The sequence below is a fragment of the Neofelis nebulosa genome, chromosome 13 (assembly GCF_028018385.1).
Source record: "Neofelis nebulosa isolate mNeoNeb1 chromosome 13, mNeoNeb1.pri, whole genome shotgun sequence".
Taxonomy (NCBI): Eukaryota; Metazoa; Chordata; class Mammalia; order Carnivora; family Felidae; genus Neofelis; species Neofelis nebulosa.
Window position 1 is genome coordinate 5,866,744 of NC_080794.1, and position 19,785 is coordinate 5,886,528.

Genomic DNA, 19,785 nt, shown 5'->3' on the forward strand with positions numbered 1-19,785 from the left:
CACCAGCCCCCCCCCCCCCCCACGCAGCGCTTTCTGTGTCTTGCTCACCTGATCAGAGCCCTGGGATTGGAGGCGCTCACCATCCCTGCAGGTGGGGACACCGTCGCTGCATCTGAAAGTGGGTAACCGCCAACTCCTGGCCGTGACACGTCAGAAAACGGTTCCCTGTAAATAACGAATGGGAAGCACTTTACCCACCATTCAGAGCCGTCGCCAGAACCGTCACGTGCATCCAGCCCAGATCCTGGCATGAGGTAGATGTTTTCTGTCGTACCTTCGAAGCAGTGGCACATGGTAGGAAGGATAAGCCTCCTGCTGGAAGGAGGTGCCTCGTGCTTGGAGATGTGGTTTTCCTTTCCGACCTACCAACCGCCGGTATGTAGAGATCCGAGCTCAGGACCAGGATCAGAATTTCTGAATTCTCAGATTCAAGTCATTACTCACACGCCATAAGGATCATAGAAGAGGTATCTGCATTGCAGAAATTCTGCAGAGGGGGCTCTTGGGTGGCTCGGTCGGTTGAGCGTATGACTTTGGCTCAGGTCGTGATCTCACGGTTCACGAGCTCCAAGCCCCGTGTCGGGCTCTGTGCTGACGGCTCAGGGCCTGGAGTCTGTTTTGGATTCTGTCTCCCAATCTCTCTGCCCCTCCCCAACTTGTACTGTCTCTCTCTTTCTCTCTCTCTCAAAAATAAATTAAAACATTAAAAAAAAATTCTGCAGAGGATTCTATAGTCCTCGGACACCTTCACTTGCATTCTGGCCCCCTATTTAACAGAAGCCATTTGCCGCCGAAGAAGTTCATTACTGAAGCTCATAAATACAATTTTTCCCTTGTATAAGTCAGGGTTCTCCAGAGGAACAGACCAATAGGGTGTGTGGAGAGAGAGAAAGAAGGATTTATTTTAAGGAACTGGCTCACATGATTGCTGGGAGGTCTGAAATCTGCAGGGCAGACTGGCAAACTGAAGACCCAGTGAAGAGTTACTTTTGCAGTCTCAAGTCTTGAGGTAGAAATCCTTCTTCCTTGGGAACCTCAGGTCTTTCTCTCTTAAGGCCTTCAACTGATTAGATGAGGCCCACCCATGTTACGAAGGGCCATCTGCCTTCTTCAAACTCTACTGATTTAAATGTTATTTGTACCTAAAAAATACCGTCACAGTGACATCTAAACTAGTATTGGGGTACCATAGCCTATCCTGGTTCATACGTAAAATTAACCATCACATCCCTTTAGTATTTGTAATCCTTGTCGCTGAGCCAGGTTGACGTACAGAGGAATGAAGCGACAGAGATGGGGCAGAGAAACTTACAGGGCAAAGCTTCTTTCAAAATGTAAGCTCCTCACTGGCTCTAAGCTACTAGAAGGAAGGGGCATGTCAGATTGGATTCTGATCTCCACCTCCAGGCCCAGGGCACGTGAGAGATGCTTCACGAACAGTGAGTGCATGTTAGCCTCGGGATCTGAACGAGCCCGGACCCCCCATTCCAGCCCTGCGGCAGACTGGCTGTGTGGCCTCGTTCTGATTACTGAACTCCGTGCCTCGTTTTCTTGTATGGAAACAGGAATAATAAAGTGAGAACCCTAATCCAGATGAAGATTAGGTAAACGAATATTTGTAAAATGCTTACACCGATACCTAGGTGTTTGTTAATAGAATACACCTCTTCCCCAGCTCTGGGCCACAGATGATATTGCATTGGCCATTTAGTGGCACCACTGCCCCCAGAAGTTTGAGCTTGTTCTCATCAAGCCTGTTGGAAGGTCCTTGCATCCCCTGGTCCACGACAAGAGTACAGGGTGCCACGCGAGGACCCCTGGTTCTGAGCACACCTGCCTGCCCACACACAGCCCAGGTGCTGATCACGAAATACAGCCACCCTGCCAGGGAATTCTGCCCAGGACACACGGTCCTCACAAGCTGTAACCACTCGCAACCACCAGGAAGAGCAGAGCACAGCAGAACAAAGATTTGCCTTTATCTTTGCAAGGAATGTAGAATGAATGACCTCCTCTCTCTAGATGGCCATTTTCCCTGTCTCACAACTTTGAGTTTGCTCAAGGATGGTGTTGGACCTAGGCTGATTATTTAATTCCGTATAATTTTTATTAGGAACGGTGATCAGAATAATGGTACTGGCGTCACCCATCAACATTGCATTCAACTCAATTTTATTTTTTTTTCTAAATTTTTTTTTAATCTTTACTTATTTTTGAGAGAGAGAGAGAGTGGGCTGGGACCCCTCAGATCCACTAGCAGAGGTGGCAGCAGTAGCAGGGGTGGGGTGGGGGCAGGGCTAGGGGTGGGGAAGTGCCGCTAATTCAAAATGGCGGGAGATGAGAAACAACAGAATGGACGTGTCTGGAGAACACAGGCTCTTTCACGGTAGAATTCACCCTTCAAATCAAAATGTAATGGGAGCCAAGTAGGTGAAGGCCGAGCTGTTTTTATTAAAGCAAGGGTGGAGGGGGTGGGGGCAGGAGGTAGGGCTCTGCTTCTGTTCTGCTCCCTGGACCCTGCATCGACCACTTGCCTGCTGAATGGCCTTAGGCAAGCTAACTGCCCCTCTGGCCCTTCATTCTTTCGCCCTTGAAGCAGAGAGAATGCTTCAGAGGACTATGTAGGAGAGTGAATAAAATGGCATGCAGACAGCACCAAGCATAATGCACAGGACTTACTAACAGCTCCTACCCCTCCTCTTACCTGGGGTGGGTGAGGTGAAGAGGAAGCTAAACTTTGTTCCCTAAAAGGCTCCCGAGCTCCAAGTCCTTGTCTGGATAAACTATATGGGAGACCCCAAAGGCATCAGGGTGTCGGGGCTGGGTCTGCCTTAGACCCCAACCGAGACAGAACAGAGAGTGGTAATGTCCCTCACGGGGTCATAGGTCACCTGTTAATTCCATCTGCCTTCCATCTCCAAGGAGCAGAGGAGTGCTGGATCTCTATTCCCTCCTCTGTGTTCTGAGATCCTTCCACCGATGGGCTCTGGTGAGTGTCCCCGAAAGCTAAGGATCCACGACCCTAGATGGCCAGTGTCCCTGCAGTTTTCTGGGTTTGGGAGCCAGCAAGAACCTTGCTCCTCACTGCCGTCAGTCTTGGGCATTTTCCTTCTGTGCTCTGGGGCTCAAAGGAGCACAACCACATGCAAGTTCAGCACAGATTTTTCTCCACGGAACTGGCTCAGCTGTTACACCTTCTGAATCTCGGTCCAAAATGAAGCTTCCGAAATTGGATTCCGGCCCCCAGTTCCACTTTACTGAAAGCAGTTCAGTAAATCTCAGGAGGTACACTCTTCAGCCCTCCCACCCCAACCATGAACTTCCCCAAACCCCCTGGTGGCTGCCTTCTTGTCATTGCTGAAATATCCATTTGGGATAATTTCCCAAACCACATTGTTATTCTTTAAATTAAAGTCTTCCTGGAGCACCTGGGTGGCTCAGTCTGTTAAGCGTCCGACCCTTGATTTCAGCTCCGGTCATGACCTCACAGTTTATGGGATTGAGCCCCGGGTCAGGCTCTGCACTGACAGCATGGAACCTGTCTGGGATTCTCTCTCTGCCTTCCCTGCTCGTGTGGGCTTTCTCTCTCCAAATAAATAAATAAGCATTGAATTAATTAATTAATTAATTAAAGGCTTTCTGGCAAAAACAACTACAAACAACAAGTTCATTAACATAGCCCGGTATACAATAACATACTGGATGTCAGCAATACTTACATATACAAATAGCAATCAGGTGGAGAGGAAAACGGCATATCCTTCAAGAGATTTTTTTTTCAATAGCAACACAACAAAATATCTGCAAAAAACTTAAGATTCAGGCAAAATGTCTCAGAGAAAAACCTTTAAGAAATTAAAAGAAGGGGCATATGGCTGACTCAGTCGGTTAAGTATCCGACTCTCGATTTTGGCTCAAGTCACGATCCCGAGGTCATGAGATCAAGCCTCACATCAGTCTCCTCCCTGGGCACGGAACCTGCTTGAGATTCTCGATCTCCCTCTCTCTCTGCCCCTCTTCAACAAATTTTTTTTTTTTTAACGTTTATTTATTTTTGGGACAGAGAGAGACAGAGCATGAACGGGGGAGGGGCAGAGAGAGAGGGAGACACAGAATCGGAAGCAGGCTCCAGGCTCCGAGCCATCAGCCCAGAGCCCGATGCGGGGCTCGAACTCACGGACCGCGAGATCGTGACCTGAGCCGAAGTCGGACGCTTAACCGACTGAGCCACCCAGGTGCCCCCTGCCCCTCTTCAACTCACGAGCTCGCTCTGTCTCTCTCTCTCTTGCTCTCTCAAAAAAAAAAGAAAGAAAGATAAAGAAATGCAAAAGAAGAGTAGCACCAATGCAACACACGCCATGTTCTAACAGAGGAAAATTCGTAATCATGTCAATATCCCCGTGACAATTAACACTATCATATCAATTATGTTAATTAATAAACAATGTGATTTCGATATAAATATCAACTTTTTTTAAACTAAATAAGCAGATTCTAAAATTCATATGGCAAATGAAGCAAACAGGAAGGGCCAGGAAAAGAAAAAGGAAAAGAAAACAGAGCAAAGGGGGAAAAGGGAAGGAATGAGAAGAAACAACCATCCCATGTATCAAAGTGCACCACAGAGGCTCAATAATGACAACAGCACTGTACCTGCCAATGGACAGCCCAGTCAATGGAGTAAACTATAAATCGACCCGGTTCTGGTCCGAAATTCGGTAAATTACAAAGTCGACAGGCCTAATCATTGGGGAATAGGCCAATAAATGATGTCAAGATGATTGGAAAAGAGTTAAGGATACCATATCATACCTCATATTTTGCCACAGCATCAACTCTAAAGGGATCAAAGAGGGCTGCCTGGGCGGCTCAGTCAATTAAGCGTCCGATATGGGCTCAGGTCATGATCATGTGGTTCGTGAGTTCCAGGCCCACATTGGGCTTTGTGCTGACAGCTTGGAGCCTGGAGCCTGCTTCAGATTCTGTGTCTCCCTCTCCCTAACCCTCCCCTGCTTGTGCTCTCTCTCTCTCTCTCTCTCAATAATAAATAACAAACATTAAAAAAATTTTAAAAAGGGATCAAAGATATAAAGTACTTAGATATAAAAGCACAAAGATATAAAAGTACTTAGAAGAAAACACGTCAAATTCCTCTAGAACCGTGGAGTATGGTTCTCTTTTATCAGAATCCGTTAAAAAATAAAAAGACATTGCAGTATTCTACCACCTAATTTTTAAAAAACGTATACATACACACACAACATAAGCAAAATCAAAAGACAAGAACATGGGGTAAATATTTGCAAGCCCTGTCACAGAGAGCTAATCTTTCCTTAACATAAAAGGAGCTCCTAGAAAACAGTTAAGGAAAAAGATCAAGCCAACAATGCAATTTTTGTTTAGATGGGCAAAGGCTACGGGTGCAGAGGCAGCTCATAGAAAAGGAAAGGCAACGGCTCCTCAGAGAACGGAATGAAGCTCAGGCCCACTTTAATGAGAGAAAATGCAAATTAAAACTGCATTGAGATGTCTCTGCAGCAAGGCTGCGGGGAAAGAGGTCTCTCCTCGATTCCCAGGGGCTGCGCCTATCACACAACCCCACTCAGAGTATCCGGAAAGCCTTGTAAATATCATAAACACACTCACTTGTGACCCAACAGTCCTACTTGCCGGAATTCGTCCCACAGACGTACCTGCACATACAGGAAATGTCCTGGGTGGCACTGTTTGTAGTAGCCAAACCTTGGAAGCAACCCAAGGGTCCATCAGTGGGAAACTAGTTAAACAAATTTATGGTGTGTCCATAAATAGGACACTATACAAGCTGTAAAAATGAATGGAGACACTCTTTAGGCACTGATTTGAAAGATCTCCAAGATATACAATTAAGTGACGAGAACAAAGTCCAAACCCATTTGCGTAGAATGCTTTTGTCAGCCTTGTCACAAGGGTATTCTGCTGTCGGTCCAATTTACACTTTTCCTAAGTGAGATGGTGGGTCCTTCCCGTTCTTTTATGACCACTTGTATTTCCTTTTCTTTAAAAAAAATTTTTTTTAATGTTTATTTATTTTTGAGAGAGAGAGAGAGAGAGGACAGTGTGAGAGGGGGAGGGGCAGAGAGAGAGGGAGACACAGAATCCGAAGCAGCCTCCAGGCTCCGAGCTGTCGGCACAGAGCCCAAAGTGGGGCTCGAACTCACGAGCCGTGAGATCATGACCTGAGCCGAAGTAGGACGCTTCACCGACTGAGCCACCCTGGCGCCCCTGTACTTCCTTATCTGTGAAAGGAGGAAAGAAAAAGAAAATGGTCGTCCGCATGCACACACACACACACACACACACAGAGGCATGATAAAAATGCCCAAGAAACTACTTGGGTTGGGTTGAAGGGAGCAAGGGTAGAAGTCTAGCTTTTTCAAGTGTTGATTTTTGAACCAAGAAAATGAACGATCCATTCCAACGTAAAAGCAAACTAAATTCAGTCTTTCCCTACCGATTCCTCAGGCTCCTGCTAAGCCTATCGTTTTCACGTCTGTCGAGTATTTTTCCCACCTCTAATTGTGACTTTGGAGGAAGGGGCGAGGTCAAGGGTGAACGGGCAGCCGCAGGGGGGTGCCCACAAGACAGAAGGATCGCTTCCTGTGAATGGACTCCTGCCCAGTGAAGTCAGAAGAGGGGCTATTTTCACAACAAGGGCAACCAGTGCCCACTGTGGAAAGAAACTGGCCACTGAGTGGGGGGCATCTAGACAGAGCAACTTCAGCCACGGACCACAGGTTCCTGCCGCCAGCCGGGGAAAGAGCAGGCTCCCAGTTCCAGAATAGTTCCTCTCCAGCCTTCAGTGCGGCGGCGGGACCCAGCCCCGACTTGATTTCACCGTTGTGTTCAGAGCTTTGCCTGGATGACGAATGTGCACCTGCTCTCACGTTTGGCTCAGTAATCTGCATTTCTCTTGGAGCGCCCGGGACAGTGGCCTGTCCCCACCGCCCCCAGCTTTAAATATTTTCCCAGCCTGAGGGGACCCCCGGCCACCGCTTTAAGGTTCTACCTTCCTTTACGGAAGAGCCAGGGCTGGCCAAGGCTCTGCAAGATGAGCCGGCTCATCCGACGCACACGGAAAGGAAAAAAGCAAACCAGGGGTCCCCAGAGCTTCGGGTCCCCGCAGGCCTGACGCCTGCATTTTCCTCACTTTGCTCGGATTTTATGAGCTCAGAGCACGTGCTAGAAGTTAGCAGAGCGGCTGCCCCAGGAAAGAATGTGCTTGTGCCCCCATTTGGGACTTCAAGGGAAAGCACGGAGGGGCGTGGGAGCGCAGGGAGAGGGGGAGACGCCAGCTTCTCCAGTTCCCACCAGCCTGGATGTTGTCCACATGAATGAGCTGGTTGGGTTTGGGGAGGCTCTGGTCCCTGAGAGTGAGCAGCAGGCTGGAGAGAACGCATTTGTTCTGTTGCTGACGGGGGGGCAGGGGGGGGAACAGATTTATCACTAGGATCCTGGCTCAAAGGGGGCGAGAGACGTGGACACTGGCCACCCAGGAGGGGTCCTGGAGACAGAGGGCTGGAGGCTGGGCATCGAGCAGAAGCCACGGCCCTCCGGCCCCTCCGCAACCCCGCTGCCCGAGGCATCCCCTCCGTGGGTCCCCACCATCAAGGGCTGCTCTGTTTCCCTAATTAAAAACAGCAGAGGAAGGGAGACCCTGGGCCTGGTTCACAGACTCAGTGACAGAGAGAATATGCCACGTTCCCTGGGGCTGGTGATTCATCCACTCTTCGGAGCAGACATGTGTTTTCCCTGCTGTCCACAAAAGCACTGAAGAACCAGGGACCGTCGGTCAAGGCCAACACGCCGTTGGTATCAAGCATAGGCAGGCCACACACCAGGAGGCCCTGGGCAGGACATCCGAGGGCAGGACTTCCCTGCACCCAGCCCATTGATGTTCCTCATGGGGGACGCACAAGACTGCAGCCCCCGAAGGACTTCACGGAGTGTGGTCCACCGACCAGACTAGTCCGCCGACTGGTCTTCCTACCCTCATCCTCCCCATCTGGCCGGGACCAGGCGACTCCTGGACCAGGCAGCTCATCTCCTCCCCAAGGGCCGTGGTTGTGCCTCAGCATCGATGACACATCTTCCTTCATGACAGGTGTCTCACAAAGACCCTCCCGCCCTTCGCAGACCTTAGATCCTGAGTGGGCACAAGAGGGCCCGTGGACGATTTCCAGACTACGACGTGCCTGCGGGCCTCCCCCGCAGAGTGAGGGCCCTCACGTGCCACCAGCCTCACCAATCACGCCCACGCCTGCTCCAACGTTCCCATGTCCCTCTGGAATGTGAGCCCCACGGTGCCATCCCCTCCCCGAGGTTCTCTGAACAGGGCAGAGGGTGTCAGAGCGCGGCCCCTCAGTTACTCGTTGGCTGAATATGTGCCAAGCACTGTGCGCTCCAAGCTCTTCGAGTAGGGTTTCTAGCATAGGGTGGCTCTGCTGAGTCGGGGCAAAATGTGGCAACCCCGGACTTCTCTGGTTTGAAATTCAGAGTTCTCGGTCTCTCATACGTGCCTGTGGGACCAGGCTCTGTGTGCATCGGAGGTGACTGCCATGCGGAATCACCATGGGAGGTGAAGCTTCAGGAGGAGGCGGCTGGGAGTGCAGCAAGCCGGGGCTCTGGAAGCCGGCCCGCTGACGTGTGCCCTCCTGCCAGCCTGCTGCCTGACTCAGCATCGCCCTTCGTGTCTATTCACAGTCCGAGGGCCGTCGTGAGGGAGTATTCCAGCTTCCACACTGCGCCAGTGTGAAGTGAAGCTCCAAGCCTGGACTCCCGCCATGAAGCAAGTCGCAGGCACGTAAGGGACCAAGTGCCCCCGTTAGAGCCTGCACGTCAACAGAGGCAGCACGGGGAGAAACAGGCAGATAGGCAGCAGTGTCGGATGAAAACTCTGGGAAGTGTGACCTGTACCTGAGTCCGGACTGACTCCCAAGTCCCTGTGACCTACGGCAGATGTATTAGGCATCTGCTGCTGTGTAACAAATTAGCCTACGCGTAGCCGCTTAAAACAGCAATGGCATTTCTTATGTTGCAGTTTCTGTGGGTCAGGAATCCAAGAGTGAATTAGCTGGATGGTTCCGGTTTAGTGTCTCTCCTGAGATTGTCGTTAAAATGTCAGCAGAGGCTATAGTCCTCTGACTGCTTCACTGGGGTGGGAGGGTCTCCTTCTAAGATGGCTCTGCTGTCACACGCTGGCGGGTCGTTGCCAGCAGTAGAACTTGTTCCTCACACCCGTCCGTAGATCTGTCCACCAATGGCTTCAGCAGTTGACAGCTGGCTTCCCAGAGGAACTTATCCAAGAGAACAAGGCAGAAGAAGCCTCAATGTCTTCCAAGACCCAGCTTCAGAGGTCACGCTCGGTCATTCCCATAATATTCTTTCGGTCACACAGGTCAGCCCCATTCATCATGGGAGGGAAGTACACAGAGGCGTGACAACCAGGAGGTGGGATTTTCTGGGGGCCATTCAGGGGCTGTCTGCCACATCGGGTGAGTCTGACTGACAGCTGACATTTGTTTCACCAGATGCCTCTCTACACCTCTACTCCCATGTCCCTTGGGGTTTGTTTCTGTAATGGCACTCCCGGTATCAAATATGTGTCAAAGAACACCCAAGCCTGTTTAGCAGAGGATGGAGGAACTCCAACTCATCCAGGAATAATGGGACGCATGCTCATCCAGGAATAATGGGACGCATGCTCATCCAGGAATAATGGGACGCATGCTCATCCAGGAATAATGGGACGCATGCTCATCCAGGAATAATGGGACGCATGCTCACCCAGGAATAATGGGACGCATGCTCATCCAGGAATAATGGGACGCATGCTCATCCAGGAATAATGGGACGCATGCTCATCCAGGAATAATGGGACGCATGCTCGTCCAGGAAAAATGGGGCACATGTTCAATTCTGCCATAGAGAAACCACCACCGCAAAGAGACGGCAGAGGCCACATCCAACCAGCCCTCACCCCCATTCTCCATCGAGGCCCTGGTGAAGTGCTTGAGCTTAATGTAGAGACGGGGGCCAATTGTCAGGGGAGAGGGACAATTTCGGGCGCAATGCTGGGTGCTTCCATACATGTTGTCTTTCCACATATCCCCTGGACTTTGTTCTAAAGTCTTGAGGCACAGGGGACATTGAAAGAAAGGGAGTAAGTGAAACGTGGGCTTGTAATCCTGAGGAAAGAGTAAGAATTACCTACATTTGGTCGCGGAGTATAAGCCGTTACTCTTGGGGGAGGGGGCTGCCTCCTCTTCCCATCAGGTGGCATGGGACCGTGGAGGAAGACAGCAAGAGAGACATCAGTGTGGAAGTGGTGAATCTCGAGGTCCCTTCACCAGCAGGACAGGAGCAAAGGACTCCAGAGCGGCAGCTGTGTGCAAAACTATCTCCCACCAAGGGGACCCTTTGAACCCTCCTGGGACCTTTACCTTCCAGGGAAAGGGAGGGCTTGGGTTCCAGAAGTTATGCAGGTAGGACTTTAAGCCAGAGCCTGCTGTTAGTAGGATACATCATCACTCGCTAAACATAAACCCCTGGAGAGCTGGGGAAACACAGGTTACCATGGCCACCGTCCAAGCTGGTATCAGATCCGGAAGCAGCAGCAGAAAGCTGATTTGGAGCCACCTCGGTTTCTCCATCTGCAAATGGGGTGGGGGGGGGAAGGTAAAAAAACAACTGTTCCCACACTGGCGAAGCCAATGCCCCCATGACCAGCAGGGTATCCCAGCTCAAATGTGGCCACACCAAATTTGTTAAATACCTCAAGGAGGACACAACACTGTCCATGCCACTGAAATTAAAACTTTTACTTTACTCTGGGGCATTTGGGTGGCTCAGTCGGTTAAGCATGCAACTTCAACTCGGGTCACAATCTCATGGTTCGTGGGTTCAAACCCCACGTCGGGCTCTGTGCTGACAGCTCAGCGCCTGGAGCCTGCTTTGGATTCTGTGTCTCCCTCTCTCTCTGTCCCTCCCCCACTTGCTCTCTGTCTCTGTCTCTGTCTCTCTCTCTCAAAGATAAATAAACCTTAAAAGCATTTTTTTACTTTACTCCGCTTAAATGTTAAAATAGCATGTGGTGATGGAAAGAGCTTTGAGCTGAGGGTACCAGTGTCTGGGTCTGGATCTGCCATGAACTCGGTCAAGTTTCTGAACCTCGAATTTCTTGACTGCACAAACAGGATGGTAACGGCAAGCTCACGTGGTAACATTTGCATAAGTAGCCTGCAGTCCCTGCTTTCATGTCACCCGTTAGTTCTTCTCGCCACCCCGGGCTCGCGGGAGGGCGGGAGTGACACGGCCCACACACACGGTGCAGGGCCACCGCTGTCCTCAGAATGACTTAGTGATGGCTCATGGGCCGAGGGGGCAGAGAGGGACCCCAGGCACCATCACTACAAAGGCCCCCGCTCCGTTCCCCACCCCCCCCCATCACAGGTGGGCAATCCAGAGCCAGTCTGCTCAAAATTACATTGACCTGGTCTGGGCTCCAGAAGGCAGCCCAGGGAGCCGAAGCACAGGGCTCCGTGACTACCAGCTGTGTTGTCGATATTTCCTTTGAGGAAGACAAGATCTTCTCATTTCTGGCACTTTGCAGAAATTCATAAGACTGCTGAGTCGCCTGACACCTTGAGGCCTCCCTTCCTGCCGGTGCCCTGTTTTCCCGCACAGCTCCCCGGGGCTGCCCTTGCACCTGCCCAGGGGATGATCCCGCCCTCCTCCCTGCTCTTGGCCTTCCTCGTGATTTCCTCTTCCCTTATCAGCTTCAGACCCTGTGAAAGCTGCCCTACGCCTGGACTGGGTCCTCTCTGCTTCCCTCTCTCTCTCCTCCCCCCATCTCTGCAGATGGCTCCCGGAACCACATCCCCAGCCCTGACATCGCTCCGGGCGGCCACGAGGTTCTGGTATCGAAACGCCAAACACCCTCTGCCCTGCAGACCAGCTCCCCCCCCACCCCAATGCTGGTGAGGACACTCTCCTGTTCGTCACCTCCCCCGGCACCTCAAAGTCCTTCTCCTCCACCCCGCATCCAGTTACGGCAAGCTCCTGGGGAGGCTTCCTTCCTAATGGCTCTCATACATATTTCTTCCTTTCCATCCCCACTGTCAGCACAGATCTTCCAGAAACACCCCTTCCCTATCGCCTTCCCTCCCGGGAAGCCCTCCACTCGCCCGTGTATCATTCAGGATGGGGTTTAATTCCGATGCCTCGCCAGCCAGCCCCAATCTGCGTTTCCACACCTACCTGCTCCTGCCTGAAGCCCTCGCCTTAGCCCGACCACCCGTTTTGTTCCATTGTGGCTTCGGACGCGCGTTCTGTAAATGGCTGCTGCTTCTGTCCCTTTCTCGAAAAAGCTGATTACGGGAGCCCATACTTGCGCGGCAATTTCCCCTGTTTCAGGCACTGCGCTAGCCGTTTTCCACCCAGCCAATCCTGGAATCCTTACACCAACACGAGGAAGCACAGAGAGGTTAAGTAAGTTGCCCGAGGCCACACAGCCAGCGGGTGGTTGGGTCAACCTTCAACCCTCTGCCATCCCTGGCTCCAGGGTCCCCACACTGCCAAACAAACCCGCTGGTGCAGAGGGGTTCCCTTACAATTCAGGATCTTAGCATTAACCAAGCCTGGCGTGGCCTTAAGTGATTTCAAAGAGTTCATTCCTGGAGGAGAGAAAGTTTTCCCATTGACCTTCAGGCCTGGGAGGGGATGATGAAAACATAAGTCATCCTGCCATTAAAATTAAGTTCAATCACCCCTAATGGAATGTCACCTCCAAGATAGCCATTAAAGCCACCCGCTTGAGGCACTCACGGGGGTCTACGTATATCACCATTACCTTGTCCAAGGACAGGGGAGACCGGGGGAGACACTCGGTGGCACTGAGAGCGCCCTGCGGAGGAGTCCACTGCTCGGCCCTGTGACAGGGAAGCCTGGTTTCCAGGTGGTGGAGACTGGAAGGTCTCCCGGGAAACGCAGGCTTGACCCCACACGCAGAGCTCGCGCTGCCTTTAAGCCGAAGTCAAGCTCCAGGAAGGGGTGGCCTTGCCTGGTCCCTGGGCACACACAGCTACACCGCCACAGCATCCTGGAGGTTCTAGCTCCCTCCGAGGTCCCCGGGTCCTCGAGGAGCACTCCCATGTCTCGAACATTTGTGGCACCAAGAGCCTTCATTCACAGACACAAGGAGAGGAAGTTGTCGTTTTTATTCCATTTTGCAGATGAGACCAACAAGATTCAGGGAGGTGGGGTAACTCGGCAGAAATAATTGGAGTGCAGCAAGAGGGCCGGGGTAGGGCCTCTCTCCCACCTGGACCCCCTTCCTCACCCACCAGAGCTGGAAAGACCCACCACTCCCGAGCCAGCCTCCTCTGCCGTAGGCCAGAAGTCCCCTCCTGGTGTCCAGCCCTGCCCTTGTCTGCTCCCCCTTGGCTTGGCTGGCCTTCAAAGGCCTTCTCCTTGGTGGATCCTCTCTGACCCCCTGCAAGGTGGCCCAGCAGGTCCTCCTACGTGAACAGTGGTCCTCACTTCCCCGCCCGGACCCACTCCCACCTGCCCTGTGGACGAGCCAGACCCTGCGTCTTGCTCTGTCCTCCCTGGTCAGCACGGCCTCCTCCACTCCCCGGCAGGCAATGACACTCTGGCCACTGATTCCCGGGGAACTCAGCTTCTGACCCGAGCCTTGTTCTGCACCCTCTGGGGTTGGTTTTGACCGGCCGCGGCAGGTGGACGTTTGTCCCTGTTCTGATTCCCCTGAAAGCACCTGCAGGGACATCGAGCATCGCTGAATTCACAGAGGCTTCCAGCTTTTAGTTATTTTCAGGAGCCTTTGTCTCCAAAGCCATGTGCTTTTCCGTGCCTCATCCCTCGGATGGATCCAGGGTGGCAGAAACAGCCCGCAACTTCGGGGCCTCCCGGACCCCCACATACCAGCCAGCTCCCCAGGGCTCTGCCGGGAGGAAGCCCGGTCCCGAATGGCCCACCGCTTCCCTAACTGTTCAGCCCTCAAAGATGCACCAACACCCTGTCCTCTTCCCAAGCAAGACGAGCCCAGGCGAAAGGTAACCTTGATTTCAAGCAAAGGTCCCTACACGAGTCGTTAACATTCATGAGGTACTTATCGGCACCAAGCACCATCTGGACGATTTTACCTGGACTGACCCCTCCAATCCTTCCTATGAGGAAGGCACCATTATTTCCCCATTTACAACCAGGGAGGTCGAGGAAAAGGGGCCAAGTAACTTGTCCCGAGTGAGTCATTACTGGAGTCTGGGTTCAAACCCAGAGAGTCAGACCCGAGAGCTGCGTCTTGGGCGCCTCCTCTCGTGTGTGAAATGTAATCATGGCGCTGAGGGAAGAGGAGACTTCGGGGTCAGAATTGTCATTTCGCTCCTTACTCTGTGAAACTGACGAGTTATTGAACCTGTCAGAATATTGGTCCCCTCCCCTGTAAAAACTGGGCAAACAATGACTGCCTCTGGTAGGGTGCGTGATCCAAAATTAAACAGCACTGCGTGTGGAAGTGTCTAGAACACTGTCTAATACGTGGTGGGTGCTGGGTCATTGTTGTTTCCCCTGAGGAGGTCTTCAAAGCGCCCGTTGCCATGGTGATCGCTTCAGGGCCGAGTACTTAGGGGTCAAGGGGATTTTCAAAAGCTCCTTGAACTATTCTAGAGGAACACTTCTAAGTTTTTAGAGGTTTTTTAACAATCATCTGATGTAAAGAGAAGAAAAGTCTTGGTCTTCCTGAAGATCGTGGCTGGATTAACTGCATTCACTAACACTTCATGTATACATAATAAAACACAATGGTTTTCACGGAATACATAAACCATCAAATAATCCTATTTGGTCAGTAGTCTGGTATTTCCAGCTTGTCAGAAGGCCAACATAACACAGTCTGCGTCTGCTTCAAGAAGAGAAACTTTTCCACTCTCTGAGATAAGGCTTGTTGCCCTTGGTTCCTGGTCCCCAGGAGCACCGTGGGCATGTTGTGAAGAGGCTGTAGGCAATTCTCTGCAATTCTGTTCTGGAACACAACCACCGCATGCCCCCTCACCCGGGCCCGGCCCTTCTATGACTGGCACGAGTGAAAATTTCAGAGGGACTTCACGGAGGGATGGGTGTTAACGTGGGCACCGAATAAAGTCAGGATGCTGCCCTGCTTCTCAGAGAATCTGTGGGCCTAATACTAATTCCTCTTCTTCCCCTTGGACAAATCATTTGACATCCTCAAGGCCTATTTTTTTAATCTTTAAAAATATTTATTGGAGCGCCTGGGTGGCTCAGTCGGTTAAACATTTGACTTTGGCTCAGGTCACGATCGCATGGCTTGTGAGTTCAAGCTCCATGCTGACAGCTCAGAGCCTGGAGCCTGCTTCAGATTCTGTGTGTGTGTGTGTGTGTGTGTGTGTGTGTGTCTGCCCCTCATTTGCTCGCATTCTGTCTCTCTCTTTCTCTCAAAAATAAATAAACATAAAATAAAAAATAAATTTTTTTTTAATGTTTATTTATTTTGAGAGAGAGAGAGAGTGCACAAATGGGGGAGGGGCAGAGAGAAAAGGAGAGACAGAGAATCCCAAGCAGACTCTGTGATGTCAGCACAGAGCCCGATGTGGGGCTTGAACCCACGAACCATGAGATCGCGACCTGAGTCGAAACCAAGAGTTGGACGCTTAACCGACTAAGCCACCCGGGTACCCCAAGGCATATTTTCTTTAAATCATTTCAGAAGTGTGAATGATAATACAAGCATCTCTGAAAATACAGGGTAAAAAAGAGAGAGAGAGAGAGAAAAAACGAAAATACAGGTAAATATAATTTCCCTTTCCACATGTTATTCCACACCCTTGAAATATATCTGGAATGTTCTTCCCTCTTCCCTTTCCCCTTTCTCCAGTAAATTCCGATGCGTCCTTTGAGACTCATTGGACAAACTGCCTCCTCCAGGAAGCCCTCCCATACTCCAGCAGTCTAACTTGGCTGCCCTTCTCTGTCTTCTATAATGTCCAGGCTTCCTTCTACCTTGGCACTAATGATCTATTTCATTAACCAGCGAACTCCTAGCTGGTAAAGTGGGCCTTGGCTACCTTTGGACTCCCAGAACCCAGGCAGGCAAGGCCTGGCCCATGGTAGGTTCGCAAAAGAAGCTTGTCGAACAAATGAATCACGAAGCTGAATTCCATAATCCAAGCCATATTTTCTCATCCGCTCTCAATACGGCATACAGATTATACCTCTAGAAACAACCAAGTCCGAGGTTGTGAGATCAGAGAATTGGGTCAGAAAGCAAGGTGAGGAGCAGGAGGCCCCACCCCCCGAACGTTCCAGGCCCTCAGCTCCACGCAAGCTCACTAAAGACACAGCAACACGGGGAGGGAAGGATAACCTTTCTGTCCCTTGCCAAGCTGTAAAAAGGGATGGCAAGAAATCATGCCCTAATTTTCCTCCTCAGATCACGCCAGCTTGTGGAATTTAACCACGAGAAGACTGATAAATCCCAGGACAAAGCCGGAGGATGAAGTCGATGTCTGGCATCAGCCAGATTCTGGAACCCAAAGTCGCAGAGTCGTGCTGAGTCGTAAAGGTAATCTGGTCTGTCCTCTGCTCTGCATATGAACCTCACTGGACCCGGCGGTCACTCCCGGTCATGGCGGGGGGGGGGGGGTGTGAGATTTTCAAAAATCTTAAGACCCTAAGTTGTAAGTGGCAAAGAGAAAAGTCGCTCAGATACGGTGACATTTTTGAGAGTCAACGGAACACTTATTATGCACAAAGCGTCACGTTGGGAGGCATGAGGGGCCCGGAGATGAAGAGAATACATCACGCCTGCCCTCAAAAAGCTCGCGCTGTGGAGGGGACTCGGGGCCAGGACAGCAGTGGCCCAATCGAGGGCACCTATAATAAGGGCTGTAAGACAAGCATAAATGGAAAGTTGGGGGTAGAAGCCATGTGTGGGAGTTCTTCAGAACAGCTAGCCGCGTTCCTTCAGAAACTCAACCAAATCACATGGTAGGCTTGATTCAAAAGAATCACCTGTGAGGGGGGAAAAAATTGGGACAATTGGAAACTCCGTATGGATTGGGTATTGGATGACAGCAAGGAATCACTGGCCCTTTTTAGGCCCCGAACCAGAATATCACTATGTCTGAAAATGCCGGGAATTTTTAGAGATGCAAAATCTAGTATGCAGAAGTGAAATGACATGATGCTATAAAAAAAATTCAGAGAGAGAGAGAGAGAGGAAGCGGGTGTGGTAGAATCTTGATTCTGGATGACACATGGGTGACGCACGTCGTCCTCTGCTCCCTAGCTTGCGGAATGTTTGAGATGCTCATAACGCAGAAAGGTTAAAACTGAAGATAAGGCGGCAGGCAGTGAAGAGAGACTTTCGGCTGAGCCTTGAAAGGCAAGCAGCATCTCACGGATGGAAACAGACAGAACCGTCATTGGTGGAGAGACTAGCCCAGCAGAGGTCCCTGGGGCGGGAGGGCTGGGGGTGGCTCTGTTTGCCTCTGTGTGGATCAGAGCTCCCAACCTCGGCCCCAGGGGTGAACATGGCCAGCCACCTGCATTGACCTGTTTCTCAAGGATGTGGTAAGCGCTGATCAACAAATAAGGCAAAAGACTCGGAAAATACTGGGCCCTGAACGCAGGCCGAGGGGAAGGGTGCCAGACAATTTTCCAAAACAACCTGTTCTTGCTGGGCTGACCCTTGCCTCAAGGACAGCCCCCTGCACCCTTCAGTGCTTGCACAATTTCCCCTCCTGCTGGATCCAGACTCTCTACAGAGACCACCGGCCCCACGTGAGGGGCGTCCCTCTTTGCAAGACTGTCTTCTTGGGAACACAGCCCTCATTCCAGCATCTCTGGAGACAGCAGACCAGAGGTGGCCATGCAAGAATACACCTGCATCCGCCTGCCTCTCCCCCCACCCAGCTCTCCTCACCCCCGATCTGGATCCCTCTGCTGGGGAGGGTGGGCTTTTAGGACCTGCGACCATGTCCTCCCCTCATCTCTGAACCTGATCTGCTTCTGGTTTATACAGTTCTGCTGAGATCATGGAAAAACGAAGCCCAGTCGTATCTACGGTGTGGCCTCAGTGTTGGCCTCGTGGGGTCACTGCATTTGACGGCCTGAGAGCCACTCGGAAATTGCCCGTGGTTCACTAGGGCCAGATGGGAGGTTCCTCTCTTGCGACCTTATCTTCCCTTTGCAGCCCTGGTAACTAATTGCCGAGGGTTGCAAAATCAAAGAGAAAACATTTACAATGAGAGTTGACCTAAAAAAGACTTAGATGGGGGTCAGCACACTTTCAGCGCGGCTTGACCTCTTCCAGACAAAGCCCCGGGGGGAGGGGGTGCCATGTGCTACCAAGAGCGTAGGTTTCAGAGTCAGCCTGAGAACCGGGTTTGAAGCCTGCCTCCCCACCTACTCGTTTGGACAACAGAGCTGACCTCGGATCACATTTCCTGTCTCAGAGGGGTTTACGGATTAACCGAGGCTCCCGCAAGCGAGATGCAAACACGCGTCGCCTCCTTCTCCCGCTACAGATTCTCCATGTTGCAGATGAGGCCGTTGGAGGACGTGAACGTCAGGCCACTTTCAGCTCCAACTTCCTGCCATTCCACAAAACTCCAGGGGCAGTGGGTCACTCTCCTTGGTGGGCTCGGTAGTTTGGTGCATCCCTCATCCAGCCTGTCCCCACGCCCTGGGCGCAGCTGGTCCTATAAAACCACAAAGACACAGACCTGGATGGAAGCTTAGCCCCACAGGCACACAGGCTACCAAGCTCCACGTGAAGAGGCTTCTCTGTTCTGTGGCCCCGTGGGCTTCTCCTTCCTGATTCCTGCCCTGCCTTGAAGGTCACCAGTTGGGTAGAAACGCATTGGAAGAAACTCAGACCTTAGCCATCTTCCTGGTAGGTAGCGTCGTGGATGGAACATTCCCTCCGCCAGATGCTGGGAAATGAATTCGCTCCCCGCAGGCTGAGGGCTTTGGGCCCATCTGTTCCTCAAAGTTCCTCACCTCTCAAGTGATAATCTGCCCTATCCACTCCTGGACGGTTGGGTGGGCTTTTCTGATTATATCGTGGATCCTATGAGGGTGTGCTGGAAAGTATAAAACCCTGGAAGAATGGGCGGCATGATGACGACTGCAGTTTGGGTCTCCGCACCAGACCTCCAGAAAGGGCCCCTTGACCTGGAGAGGAACATTCCTTTGTCCCTTTCTCAAGACCACGCCTGCTGGCCAACCCCTCTTCGGGCATAAATGCTGGGGCTCTTTCTCCCTGTGCACTAAACCCTTGTGAAGCGGCCTAGCCAACCCTCCCTGGGAAACCCCATGGGGTAAGCTCTTCCATCAGACTCCCGTGGCCTCCAAGAGGGTGACCGTATGTCTCCTGTACCCAGACTGTCCTAGTCTTCTCCTGATGCCTAGTTTCATTACCAATAGCACCTCCTTTCATTTCCAAACAAGCGTCCCCCCTTGTGTAAGAAAGCGTATGGTCACCCTACCTCTAGGCCAAGGGTCACCTCTACCGGCCTGCCATCTTGCCAAACTGTCATCCTCAGCACTGAGGTCACCTCACGGTGGCTCACCCCCTTCAGATGTCATCTAACACAGATGTTATCCCCTATTTCACTGCTGCCAGAGGGGACACAGTTGTCGTTATACAGAAGGAAGATGAGAGGGCGCCAGGCCCCCGTGTGTCCGTGAGGGACACAACTCTGTTCT

General features: G+C 51.6%; 1 long non-coding RNA gene across 5 annotated transcripts in view; it reads right to left on the minus strand.

The window, feature by feature from the left end:
- Positions 1-19,785, minus strand: part of LOC131492554 (uncharacterized) — a 70,474-nt gene that overhangs the window by 30,464 nt on the left and 20,225 nt on the right. For 2 of the 5 annotated variants that reach the window (XR_009252128.1, XR_009252131.1), the window contains exons 2-3: positions 10,614-10,691; positions 49-165 (exon numbers count right to left, since the gene is read on the minus strand). This is a non-coding gene — a long non-coding RNA (uncharacterized LOC131492554). Of the gene's footprint in view, positions 1-48; positions 166-274; positions 3,288-4,287; positions 10,692-19,785 lie in introns of those variants that run through there. The other 3 variants (XR_009252129.1, XR_009252132.1, XR_009252130.1) reach the window with 2 other exon arrangements.